We start from the raw sequence: 14673 nt of genomic DNA on the forward strand, positions 1-14673 counted from the left end.
ACGTGGTGTCTTCAGCAATAGAGATTCACTTTCAAGTTCTGGGAAGCAACCAAGTGCAACAGCAATTACTTTATACACATACACTTATACAAACACATAAATATATTATGTCATTTGATGTAAAGACAAAACAATACTATTCTTATGGCTTTTATGTGTATAATCTAGAATAACTACAGAAACCAGACAACTTAAAAGCAACTACAACATGAGGGGAGAAGTTATAGAGGGGGGGAAAGCTGGACACAGATACTATGGATGGGGGAAGAGGAAAATGGGCCGAGGATTTTAAAAGTGAGGAGGAAACAATACTGTAAGAGGGGAGAAGACACTAAGAATAAATGACACGAAGGTCTGAGAAAGCAGACACTGTTATCAGACTCTTTCAAGAACTCAGATCTCATCACCCAGCAGTCAACTAGAGGCTGGTCCTGAGACAGGCTTTCCTGGAATATGTTGGGTTTGGGTAATGCAGAGCTACTGAGCTGACCTCATGTTGACCCTTGGCTATGAGTAATGAAAGTTAATCCATGTAACTTAGAGCAGTGCCTGGCAAAGAAGAGAGCTAGGCACACATGAATAAGAAATAAGGGGCAATGGCAATTCTTCTAGTGAACTTTCTGGGCTGCAAGGGGTATATTAACTTTGACTAGAAGTAAACAGCGTTCTATGTAATAATAAGTTCCCCTATATTTGTAATGCTCTTCATTGGAAGTATATCAAATGATGTATTTGAAATATTTGTGGGTATTTTATTAAGGTATGCTTTGTATGTACATAAAACAAAATTCTAAAAGTTTGTTCCTTTGTACTTTACAGAGCCATAAAACCAGAGAAACCATGAATGCAGATCCAAGCTGTTGAGGAACACAACATATATCAGGTAGAGGAGTCATTCTCTATCCATTTGTTAAACTGATAATTATGCAAGCATATTACTTCCATATTAACAAACTATTTTATAGTTCTGCTATTTGATGACCTAGATAGGTGTGAGTGCATATTGAAAGGTAGTTGAGCAGATTCTGAAGATAAATTAATTGCTTTCTTTATATTAAATTATATTTGGGGGCTTCAAGTATACTGGATATATACAGAAATGCAAAAATTAACAAACTAGCATTACCCATTAGGGAGTGACCTCTGAAATGCTTTACAAGATTAAACAGCATAGACATGTCCATTCTTGCCTTCCCAGGACTTGAAGCTCACTAAGGAAAACTTCACTTAAACAAACATCCATACACGAAAAAAGTTTATGATAAATGCTATTTAGGAAAAATGCAGAGTTCAATATGGCAATACATTAAGAAAGAATGGAAGAGTCTACTGAGTTTGTGTAAATAGTATGTATCTTCCTGTGTGTTCTTTCAATTAAGACCTGAAATGTGAGAATAAAGATACTCAGGCTAATTGAGGAACACTAAATAAACATTGAAGAAGGAGGAAGAAGAGGAGTAAGAGGAAGAGGAGAAAAAAGGAGGCAGAGAAGGAGATGAAGAAATGAAGGAGGGAAAAGGAAGGAAGAGGGCACAGGAAGGAAAAGACTAAGAAGGTAGAAAAAAATGGAATCGTTAGTGTGACATCAGCAGGGTCACACGATTGGAAAGAGACAGTGGATAGTGTGACATCAGTAGGGTCACACGGGTGGAGACACAGTGGGTAGTGTGACATCTGCAGGGTCACAGAGATAAAGACAAACAGAGGATAGTGTGACATCAGCAGGGCCACAGGGTGGAGACAGACAGTGGATAGTGTGACATCAGCAGGGTCACACAGGTGGAGACTGCCAGTGGACAGTATGACATCAGCAGGGTCACAGAGATGAAAACAGACAGAGGATAGTGTGACATCAGCAGGGCCACACAGGTAGTGTGACATCAGCAGGGTCACACAGGTGGACACAAACATGAGAGGAGTCTATGATGAAGAGGGCAACTAGCCTGGCATTACAGGCTTTAGTCCCTATCATAAGATGTCCCTGGGCCAGTTTACTTTGGTCAATTTACCCTATGGTTTGTCAGTTCCATGTTCCTGTGTTTTCGCTGATTCCTGTCTACAGGTGGTTTCAATCCTATCCCTTTTCCCCAGGCTTTCCTTGTCATCTCCTGGGGAAGTGCAGTGAAAATGGGGTACTGCTGTGCAGAGACATGGTCACCATGTTCATTCCTTCAAATATTACTTCCCTGTAACATTCTGTATAGCATAATTAGGTTTAAAAAAAAGAGTTTGGAATTGTCTGAAGACTGAAATTCACAAGTGCTTTGAGCATCGATGAGCAGTGTAGAGTTTTACACATTATGCGAAAAGCAAAACTCACATACACATATCTGCACGTACATGTTTGCAGGCATATACATGAATATATAACTGTATTTATTGTTTGCACTTACCTTAATATTTCCCAAAGCTGTTTATTGTATGGTAGTGTGAGGGGTTGCAGAGGATTCTCTTGGGACCTGTTTTATGATATTCCTTTACACCTGAACCTAGCCTACCTTTAGGTAATGAGGCCTATTTCATGTGTATGCATATTAAACCAACTCAGGTAGATTCCTAGGATCTAGATAATTCAAGCCAGGATATCTGCTTGCCTCGATTTAGCTTCATCCAGCACAGGATTTTTCTTGACCTAGATTATATGGCTAGTTTTTTTCAAGAACTCAGTATATTTGAAAGTGAAGGCCCAGCCTGGGGTAGCATTAAGGATTTCTAAACAAGAGCTTAATAAATAAATTTTTAATGTCAGCATTAGCAATGTTGATTTTTAAAGTCAAAGCAACACAGGAAAACCACAAAGATACTGTTTGCATATCAACTAATCTGACTCATTCCTTTCCACTAAAAAATGCTTATTGCTGATTTTTTTAAATTCTCATAATTTAAGCACTCCTCTCCCTGATCAAGCAAACCTCTTGCAGTGGGGGGTCAAAGAGCAAGGCTGATGCCTAGTGCAGGGTGCTAAAGAATGCTGGAATGAGGTGGGATTTCCTACCCGAGCTGATAGGAGTCCCAAGAACTCTGAGTTCTAGAGTTCATTTACATTTTACAAAAAGGAAGTTTAGCATTTGTGTGAGAAAGGTCATGGGCTTTTATAGATGAAGTCAACATCTTTCATTTAAATTAATTATTATTTTGAAAAGAAGAAAATCACAAATAATTTCCCAAAGTTACGTTTCATCCCAGAAAGACAAGATACAGCTGCCTTTTAACTAGTCCTGTCATTTGCTTCCAACTAGAGACGCATGCGCACGCCTTTAATCCCAGCACTCGGGAGGCAGAGGCAGGCGGATCTCTGTGAGTTCGAGACCAGCCTGGTCTACAAGAGCTAGTTCCAGGACAGGCTCCAAAGCCACAGAGAAACCCTGTCTCGAAAAACCAAAAAGAAAAAAAAAATTGGGATCTAATTAGAAATCTTAATTGAAAATGGTTTTCTTTAACAAAGAAAAGAAAGCAAAATGATTGGCATGGAAGCATAAAAATGGGGAGAAAAACAGAAATAGTGATAGCTCACCCATACTGAGTAAGCACCAGTCTGGGTCTGAGGTGGTCTCTGGGAAGTTGCTATCTGAGTGCAATCTGAACGTCACTGAAGAGTTTCCTCAAGCAAAAGAAATGGCTCATTCTCCATAGCTTATAATTCCCAAAGCGAGGAATTTCTTCTTCCTAGGATAGGAAGGAATGTCTTCCTGAAAGGAAAGGAAAGGAAAGGAAGGGCAAAGTAAGAAAGAAGCACAGCCCTACTTCATCCCTCCCTCCCTCCTTCTTTCCTTCCTTTTTCCTTCCCTTCCTTCCTTCCTTCCTTCCTTCCTTCCTTCTTTCCTTCCTTCCTTCCTTCCTTCCTTCCTTATTTCCTTCCTTTTCTTCCTTATTTCTTTCTCTTTTTCTCTTTCTCTTTCTTTCTTTCTTTCTTTCTTTCTTTCTTTCTTTCTCTCTTTCTTTTTTTAAAAAAGACAGTAGTCTTAAATCCTAAAGCCCAGGGTAATTGCCAGCTCCCACACTTTCTGTGTTGCCCTGAACTCATTTTTAACTATGCTCTAAATTTCTTATACATCTCTATAAGATTGTTAGATTTTCTAATCTCGCTTTTCAGCATGATTTCTATCTTGTCTTGGGTCTCCACTTACATGCTGTCTGATGCTTAGCAGCCAGCCTAGAAAGACAGCAGTAATCACCAGAAAGAAAGGAAACAGTGGGAAGTAAAATAAGAAAGCCTTCAGAACATTACCACAATATCTAGTGGCCTGTTGCCGATGAAAACACGGAGACTTGTCTTGTGCTTATTGATTCCGCCCAACAGAGGCAAAGACTAAAAGGCAGATGCATTGATCTTTCACTCGGACAATTCTTGCAAATGGTATATGCAGGGTGTAAGTTCCACTTAGAGTCCAGGCAGCACGTTGCTGAATGGTACAGGGCACTTTGAGTGTTATTAGGTATGGTAGACACTCAGCATTTGGTTCATTGAGTGACACTATAACCTCACAGGATCAGGGACAAATAAGATCATTTGTAGTCTTCTTTGGATTACAAACCGTGCCTAACATAGAGGGGGAATGAATCACAGCCTCCCGTGAGTGACTCCATTAGATGATATCACACCTATATCCTGCTCCCATCATTTTGCTCCCTTTGCTTGCTGCCACCAGCGCAGCCTGGAGAGCCAAGACTGGCTGGGGGTGCCAAGATTGACACACGGAGGCTTCTTTTCAGATGGAAGAACAGCAACCTTTATTTTGCGCAGCAACCTTTTATACCTCTACTCCTTCTGTGGAGACCCACCAGCCAGAGAGAACACAAACATCCTTGTCAATTACAGACCACAAGGAAGTTCCGCTGTGGGTCGGGGGCATGAGGGCAGCTGGATCACAGCATTGCTAATATTCAGGCACCGTCCACACCCGTAGCCTTTTGTCTTTGTTTTCATTTCAAATACTCTGTGCCTACTGCCTTCTTAGTCTTTCTCTCTTCATTCACTCTTTTTATCTTCTTCCTTTTCTCTGTCTCCAAATCGTTTAAATTCCTGTCACATGACATATCCATGCCAGGTGCTCCTGAGATCATCCTTTTACTGCTCTCTTTCTTTGCTTTGTTTTCAGAAAGTTATGGTCGGGTCCAGCCTCGATGGGTTCATACATTCCAGGGTAGGGGCGTGTGGATTCAAAATGTTAGGCAGAAAAAACAGAGATACCAGATAAAAAGACAGGACTCAGGAGAGAGTTGGGAGGGCAACCCAGTGAATACTGAATTTGTCCACTTTCTATACCCTTATGCTTTAGATATCCCAATCCAAAAGTGGGGGAGAAGGCAAGACTTCTTTACCATGATGTAAACAAGAAACAAAGTAATTACCTCTTCAATACCCAAAACATCAAGCAACTATATCCTGAGTTAAGTGTTCTGTTGTTTTGGCAGGACATGAAATGACCACACCATAGGCCAAGCATCCTGTAGGCAGGCACACCCCGGGTCAAATCTCTGTCATAACCTCAAAGGAGCAAGAATAGGCTTGAACTCTCTGACCTCTGGTCAAGGTGGAACAAATCCATTTTCATGGACTCTGACAAAAGTATGCTGTGTTTGACATCACTAAAATCTGAGCTCAGCATAGAGTCCATGACAGCCAAGTCACAGGCTTGTCCAAGCATCTTCCCTTCCTCTCTCTGCTGCATCCTTTACCCCTTTTCTACCACAAGAGTGGACCACTAGAAAACTTGTGACTTGCTCCCATCTCAACTTCTGTGCTACTAGAGGGATGAAATCAGGCTGGGAGCATCAAGACAAAGGTCCTGTTTGTTATCTGTGTCAGGTGACTTGGTTTTCAGTCTTCCTTCTGTATTCCTCAGAGACAGGAGCCAGGATCTGCTACCCAGGAAGACTTTGGTTCTCTGGTAACTCCTTGCATCCTGTTCTTTTTGTTCCTTCCTTTTGTTCCTTCCTTGATTTATGAGTTACATGTACACGGTGCTGAGCACTATATCGGCACAAATGCTTCTCTACCACCCCCCAAACTGTCCTCTCAGTACAAAAGGTTATAGAATATTCAAGTAAAATGAATGCATCTTGCTTTAGTGGTCCTTTGGCATCTATGGGTAGCATGCTTCCCATCTGCTCCTGGTCACTGGGAGAGCCTTTGGCTGTAGTTTTATATCCTACTTCAAAATGGTGCACCAGGAACTTATGCATGTTAATATCTTTACTTGTCATCATAGTTTAATAAATGGGAATTCCCATCTACCCAGTATGCAAAAACATATCCCAAGAGTAGCATGTGAAATGAATTGTCCAAAGAGCCACAGTAAACAGAAGAGGCTTGGCAAGCGGGGCTGATAACTGGCTTCTTAAGCACTTGCTATTTCTCTCGGTGAATGACCACAATTCGAGGTGCTACGCTAGAGGAATTCCAGTACACACACCAGACTAGCATAAAAGAATATAAAGAGGCCCCAGAATAGCAGCAAGATGTAGTCAAACAAAGGCGAGTGTCTCACCTCAAAAAAGGAACAGGGAAAATGCTCTCAGTACTTCTCAAGGAGAGAGAAGTCAGGGGCTCCACATGACGATGAAAAGAGAGGTGTGCAGAGCTGGGTGTGCAAAGCAAAGTGGGGTGCAGAGAGACGGGTACAGAGAGAAGTGAGAGGGTCCAGAGCTGGGGAAGATGAGAGGTGGCGCAGGCACAGCTGCCATGCTCTTGATAACCAAGCCTTGAGAAATCCGTGCTCTGGAAGACTGAAAGGAAGCTTCTGTTTGTACTGTGCACTAAGTGCTGAACAAATGTGCATCATACAGATATTGGCTATGATATTTCTTCTTCTCACTTCTCCTTATGCTAAAACCAAAGAAGTCCTAAAGTTGACCTCTACAGTCATCAGTATAGCGATTCCCCTGTAGGCTTTACAGCAGGCAGGGAAAAGGTAATCCTTGAGGAGACAAGAATGAAACTTGGCTCAGCCTGATTTTATTGTAACTGGTGCTGGACCAAGACCTCTAAAGCCTGAATCAGATCATTTTACTTTAGCCTATTTAAGCACAGCACAATTTTTGAAAAGGTATTCAGCCAACAATTAACTCAGTTCCAAGTGCACAACAATTTATGACGTGTTTACATTGAGATTTCTTATCAAGTATGTCTGGCTTCTTTTATAAGAATGAATACAGTAAACTCAGAAAAAGTGCCCAATAGGTCTAGGGAGTTTGACTGAGGTAAGCATAACATCTCTGGGTGTTGAGATTGTCCTGGCCCTACGATAACACAGAAGTCACTTAGGCTATTATAAACCACAAGGGACCTCACTCATAATAGTGGATTTTATGGCCTAAAATCAATGCTCAATATCCAGGGGGAAAGGTCTAGGATAATGTAAAACCTAAACTCTTGGAGACAAGGCAGAGCCTGTTTAACCAGACAGCAGAGGACCACCGGGTTGTACAACGACATCATTCCTGGCTCTCCAGGTAGAGCAGCTACAGTTCATCCCGCTGAAGAGCTGAGCTGTGTGCTTAGTTTCTCTGGCTTCTCCAGTGCTTATCTGTGTACACAAAGTCTTTTGCCCTCTACACATCAGAAAGGAAGGAAAGAAGTTGTAGAGAAGTTTGCCCATGAGTTTTTCAGTATTCAGGCATAAATGAATGGTGTAATCTCATAGTGTGTGAGTTCCCAGTCCTCCAGTGTTTTAATGTAGGCCATTTCCTTCTGATCACAGAAGATAGTTATGGTATAAGAGGATATAATTAAATTGATTCATGACTTGCTCTAGCTCTGTGGTATGTCCCAGACAATTGCAGCCTGAATATGCTGGTGGCATAGTGGCCTTGAACACCCTTCTTCACCTGCGAGCTTTTGGTGGATAGTCTACCCATTGTAGGCAGCAACTGAATTTTCCTTCTGTAACAATGCGCATTGCTTGTTCTTATATTCAGTATAGGATGGTCTTACTACATAAAAACTTTTAAGATGAAATGTGTGGTTGTGTACGTATCAGAGAGGTAAGAAGCTAGCAGTGAATGTGTGAAAGATGTGTTATGTCTGCCTTAGGCAACAGAAATGAGATGGGTCCGTGTGCTATGTCATATTCTTTATAGATAACCTCAGGCACTCTATGAACTTCTCTGGAGAGTTAAAATTCCAATAATTACATGTGTACATTTGTTCTTCCCTGCCATAATAGAAAGCAGAAGATAATGTTTTAATTAAATCTGCTATCTGTCTTGCTTTGAAATTTTAAATTTCAAAAGAAAACGCGCATTTCATCATCAGAAATTGCAGATAATTTAGTCAATACTATCTGGAACCTGAACTGTATCATCATGAGCAATTCAATCAGCTCTGTGAATTAATAACTTTGATGATGTCTGCATTAGGAATGGCCCGAGGATATAATCAAAACTCCAACTTTCGTTTTGCTCAGGCACATGAAATCTAAGTGATCTTGGATGTATATATGTGACCACGCTCACAAGGATTTGGAAACAACTGCCACTGTTCAGGCCCCATTTCTCTAGCCTTCCCTAAAATAAGAAACAACTTTATAATCTCTGTACATCTCTGCTCTTAAGACAGAGTGGAGACAGGCTACCAGATGCCATATGCTTTTAAAGCACAGTTCAAAGAAAAGTGTCAGGGAGAAACTTTTGTCACCTAAGTATAGGTAGTAAAATCTAGTTGTTGCACTGTTGCCTAAAGTTTAGTTTTTAATTTATTTTTATTGTTTGAAGATAGCAGAGGAAGCCATTAGAAAATCAGTAAGGATTCCGGGTGCTACCAACATTAACCATGATGTTCAGTTTCAAATGAAAGAATGAGAGATGCTGCTAACTCATGAGAACACTGGCCTAGCAAGCAAGGAGCCCTGGGTTCTATTCTCAGCCTTGCATGAAGGGGGGCTCCAACAACCCTTTGACGGGTTAACCCTTCAGAAAACACAGATATTTACATTTATGATTATAACAGTAGTAAAAGCACAGTTATGAAATACAATGAAAAAATGTATGGTTGGAGTCACCACAACATGAGGAACTGTGATAAAGGGCTGCAGCCTTAGAAAGACTGAGAACCACTGACTGAGAATATGAACCCGTTATCTGGCAGCTGGATACACTTCTGGTCCATTTCTGGGTCTTGGGGTCTTCATCTCTTCAGAGATAATCATCCCAAATTTCTCACAGTCTGTTAAGTCTGTGTTCTGTTGAAATACTTGATTGTTATATTCTATTTTTAAACTGTTTTGTCTCTTTTCAGTACTAGTTCTTGACCCCAAGGCCTTCCGCATGCCGGCCACGCACTTTGCAGATGAACCAAACTCCCAACCCCTATTCTTTCCACAACTGCTAGTGTGTGAACATATTATCACTAAATAATTCAAAAGGAGTTGGAACTTAAATGAAGCGTGCATTCACCGGTCCTTGGGGTGCCTTCTCTCTTGCAGACCGATAGAACAAAACAGAGCCAATCAGGACTAAAGGCCGATTTACAGTCCAAGAGCAGGCGCTAGCCAGTGCCTCCCATGCACATCTCCTCGCACACCACCCCAAAGCGCAATCTCCTCTGCTCATTTATTCCTCCTGCCATAGCATCCTGTTTATAGGCTTGGTTGTCCATGGCATGTCTAGATCCTAACTTTCCAATTGTTACATTAAATTCATAAGTGTTTCTGCCTTTCACTTTCTTGGGGTAATATTTCCCATTTCTCTGTCTTGTAAAGACATGGCCCCTATTTCCTCAAAAGAGCACAAAGGTAAACACTACAGACATTAAGGTGAGGCTGTCATTTTCCGAGGCCTGAAGCAGACCTCCCTTGTGACTAAGATGTCATGTATGATGACAGATGTATCACTATGCTCTGCTTCTGCTCACTTCTGTCACATTTATTGGCAAAGCTTCTGTCCTCTGCAAACGTTTCTTGGGGACATTATCTTTCATTGGTCCCCAAGTTTCGCCTATTAGTCTTTTAAATGATTAGATGATTTAATTTCCATGGGAAATTCCTATGTAACACCCATCACTCATAGTTTCTTTATCGTGGAGATGCTAGCCACTTTCAGCCACCCACTTAGTTCATGCTGTGCTCAGTTCTCATCTTTTCGAACAGAATACTTCACTCATCTGCCACTAAATGGCATCTTTCCCTGTAGGTGGCTTCCCAGTTCAGCAGAAAGGACTTACTGCATTCATCTTTTTCTCAATGCGTTGTGAGACAAATGTTTAGCCCTGTGTCACTTGTTCTGTCTGCCGCTCAGTCCTTGGGGAGAAGGCCACCAGGTAGGTAAACTGTCACCCCCCCCCCAATCTGTGGTGTTAAACGCAGACCACTTGTTCCTACCTAACGTTCACAATGGCCAACCTAATATTCCATCTCCCTACCTAAAGTGCAAACCACCCACGGCCTCTTTATTTGTTGCCAGCACATGACTGCGCCCCTTCTGATTTAAGTTCCTAAGAATGCGTAAAACACATAAATGAATAAGGAAAATAGAATACATGTTCCATTTTATCTTTAAGAAAACTCTGCAGATGGAGTTTAAAACCTACTGTGCTCCCTCCCAGACCACACCCCGGTGCCCCCCTCCTTGCCAGCATCACACGGAGTCTGACTTGACAGTTCCTGGTGAACGGATCTGTACTTGTGCCTCATGTCTGCACACTCAGTGCAAAATGGAGCTACAGAGTGTTGGTTTACACATTATAAATTATTAGAGTGTTGGCTCCACGTTTTCAATTTTTCTAAGCATCTTACCATGTCTTCTGTCTTCGTGCCCCTCCCGTGTCTTACTCTCCCTTTCTTAATATTTTCTGAACTTGTTTTTTTTTGTTGTTGTTGTTAAATGAAACAAAAGTTTACTAACTTTACTGCAAAATTGAATGGGAAATCCTCAATGTACTTACTGAAGTACTTTCTTACTTAAGGATATTTAGTCTGTTTGCAACACTTTTTAGTACTGGAACTTCACTAGTAGTGAACATTCTCCAAATGATTTGCTGGCCTGTGTTTCTAAGTGTTTATTTCGAACATCTGCTTGAGAGTGGCATTGGAAAAAAAAAAAGAAAATGATTTTGGTTTTCCACTTTACCAGACATTGACAACTTGGTTTCTACCATGACTGACATTGGTTTTCCACTTCACCAGACTCTGAAAACTTGGTTTCTGCCAGGACTGGCATTGGTTTTCCATTCACCAGAAACTGACAACTCGGTTTCCACTGCAGCTGATGCCCCATCACTGCAGAAATTTACACAGATTAAATCTTCACCAAACTTTCAGGTCTGGAATTTAATACTGTTGCTTACCAATGACTATTTGGTCATATCTCATTTGCTTTGTCAGACTGCTAATGAATTTGAAAACCTCCTAATATATTTCTTAGCCACAATTGTTTAATATTTTAACTACTAGTTCATATATTCTCACAGACTTTTCTTCTGATTGAGTTGTTTTGCCTTTTGTTTTTTTTTCTGGCATTTTAAGTATTTTCTAGAAAGTAAATCTTTATGCATTATACTTGCTATCTATACTATTTTCTTTATTCTGCATTTGTAAATGTGATTTGAATTATTGTAATTATGTTACAAGATTACATTATGGATTTGTGATTTGTTTTCCTAATATATGCATTTGAAACCATTACTTTCCCTCCAAGTACATTTTGATACACAGTATACAGACTTTCCTTAATATCAAACACATAAAAGGTATCATTAAACTTTATTTTTGATTCCTGAGCTATGTGGAAATATATTATTTAACTTCTATCCCCTTGAAAGATTTTCTACATATCTTTTAATGAGTAATTTCCAGTTTAATTTTATTGTGGTCAGAAATATATTTTCTATGACTTCATTTCTTTTAGACTTGTTAGGGTTTATTTTGTGGCCCATAACAGTCCATTTTAGTTATTTCTTCATGCTCACCTTGAAAAACAAGATGTGACTTCTGTTGTCAGGTAGGCAGGTTTCTAGACGGTAGCTAGGCGAGCTTGTCAGGAAGATTTGTCTGTATCTGTGCTAAAGAGGAGCTTTGATGCCTCCAGGTGGAACAGTGAGTTTATCTACTTCATTTTCTGAATCTATTGTTAGGTTATTCCTATATGATTCATTTAGGGTTATTATATCTTTTGGTGATTAACATTTTATAATTAACAATGACCCTGCTAATATTAGTGGAAGCAAAATCATTTTTTTTCAGCATGTGGGAAGCCACTCGAGCCTTCTTCTGATGAGTGTCCAAAGTGAACGCGTTTTCTCATCCCTTGGCTTCTTATCTATCAATGCTATCAGGTTTAAATGTAACAAAAAATAAAGGAAATGCTTGAATGTAGCTGTGACATACATAGAATTTGCCTTTTCTGCATAATCTTAGATCTGATCATTGAAGTGTACGTAAGAAATTGCATGTACTGTAATTATATGTTTGGGTTAAAACCATTGTGGTCACTGGATTTCATATCTTCTAGTTTTATTTTTTTTTAATTTATTCATCTATTTATTTGTTTCAAAGATTTTTATTATTCCAATTGTGAGTGTGGTATGTGCACATGAATGGAAGTACCTCCAGAGTTCAGAGGTGTGAGAGCCCCCTGGAGCTGGGATTCCAGGCAGTTGTAATTCCTGATGTTAGTCCTGGGAATTGAACTTGGGTCCTTGGGAAGAAAGTAACAGTAACAGTAACAATAACCTTTAACCACTGAACCATCTCTCCAGCCCATCTATTTATGTTCTTTTTTAAAAATTGCACAATAATTTTATATTTTATTCTAGTCTGTCACCATTATTAGTTTATCATCTATGTTTAAATACCACTAATGATTACCTAGGATTTTCATATCTACTGTAATTCTTTAGTGTCTATTTATTAGGAGAATAATCATATACTATGCCTTCACCATACAAGCAATACCAGGGTATTCTTCATTGGTTCTCACTGTGTTTAGTGTTGATGCTTATATATACATATATAGTATATATGTATGTATATATGTGTTGTTTTAGATTATATAAATCCAAAATATTTTCTTATTAATTTTGCTATAAACTAGTGGTTGCTGTCTCTGAATTACAGGTCAAATCTAGAATACAGTGAATTTTGTCTGTAAAATTTGTCAGCATAGTGTCTATTGTTTCTATATTATCAATGGCCGATTTTGCATAGCAACATCTAAACTGAGCAATTGTAACAATAATAAAACAAAAAAATATGGCCAACAATTTTTTTTCTTACATTTTTCTTTAAGTGCCGGAGGACAAACCCAGAGTCTTTTACATTTTTGTCTGAGCAGAAAATGCCCACCTTTGACTCAGGCAATTAACTTTTGTCCTTATTAAAAGCAAGAGAAAATGAAGTTAACTTTTGTTTTTGTTATGCTTTCTCTAGAGCTGCTCTTTCTTTCATAGACCTGCATATCTCTGTCATGCTTGAAGAACTTCTCTTCCATTTTGTCAAGGACTGATGATGAGTTTTCCATTCCTTATTTCTGGCTGAAGAGCCTTTAGTGTTCTCCAGTGCTTAGTAGTTATTTTTGCCTTGTGCAATATGCTGGGTTGATAGGTTTTCTAATTTCAAAGCATTGGAGATACCATTCTGTTCTTTTAACATGTAACCGTTGAGGCCATTGTGTTTCTCAACGTGTTATGTTTTGCTTAGATGTCTCAGGATTTCTCCCTGTGATGGTTCACAATGCGTAGGGCTTCTGCAGGTGTGTGTGTGTGTGTGTGTGTGTGTATGTGTGTGTGTGTGTGTGTGCTGTGCCTGTGATTTAATGGTGTATAGGGTGTGGGCTCTTCCTTTGCTTGATGTTTTCTGAGCACATTTGGATATGTATTTTGATATCTTTCAACATTTTTGGAGCAATCTCAGTCATTACCACCTCAAATATTTGCTCTGTTCTCTCTTCTGAGAATCAGACTGCACATGACTGGTGTTCCCACCAACATGTTGCCACTGGTCTCTTTGCTTTTTGTGTCTCTGTTTGGGTACATACAATTGACCTACTTTCTGAATATCTCAGTTTTAGGTTGTGACAGATCTACAGACAAGTCTGCCAAAGACAGTCTTTATTGGGTTGCTCACTGTATTTGACATTTTTAATATTTATTTTATTCGTTTCTTTCTATTTATATTTTGACTACCATTTTTTATCTGGTTGTGTAGAGCTTTCTGCTATAACCTTCAGAACAGTCTCTCTCCGATTCTGTTTTTGATGATTTTAGCATCTGTGCATTACCTGGATGTGGCCTCTTTAATTCTGTTCTTACATTTTCTCTTTAAAGATTTTCCTTATTTTAATCCTCCTCCCCCATTTCTGTTCCTCCCCCTGCTCCTTCAATTTTCACTCTCCTTCTTTTCATTTCCCTTCTCCTCTTCCTTTTCTTGCTCATTTTCCTCTCTGTCCTCATCTGTGTGCTATGTAGAGCTGCAGACCTTGGGCTGTAGAGAAAGGATTTGTGGCAGGAACTGGAATTCCAGTTTTACTTCTAAGCCTTTAATGTGTATTCTGGGGATCTGGAATCCATCTAGTCAGTAGTTTAGCAGGCTTCTGCATTGTTCCTATTGCATCCTTCACAGCTGACTATACATTCTACTGGTGTTACTCCTACACAGTATGAGTAGGGATGAGTGGTTGGAGACTTAGTTCTCTGCTCCCAACATTAGGCTTTTTCTGGGAGAGATGTTCACGGTTCAC

At 39.8% G+C, this 14673-nt stretch overlaps 1 protein-coding gene across 2 annotated transcripts in view; it reads left to right on the forward strand.

The window, feature by feature from the left end:
- The first annotated feature begins 821 nt into the window (after nucleotides 1-821).
- The window catches only part of Inpp4b (inositol polyphosphate-4-phosphatase type II B), a 400041-nt gene continuing 386189 nt past the window's right edge, over nucleotides 822-14673 (forward strand). For both annotated transcript variants that reach the window (XM_038312818.1, XM_038312820.1), the window contains exon 1: nucleotides 822-883. The gene's annotated coding sequence lies outside the window, so the exon portion shown is untranslated. The remainder of the gene's footprint in view (nucleotides 884-14673) is intronic.

This window comes from Arvicola amphibius, chromosome 15, assembly GCF_903992535.2.
Source record: "Arvicola amphibius chromosome 15, mArvAmp1.2, whole genome shotgun sequence".
In the NCBI taxonomy this organism is placed as follows: Eukaryota; Metazoa; Chordata; class Mammalia; order Rodentia; family Cricetidae; genus Arvicola; species Arvicola amphibius.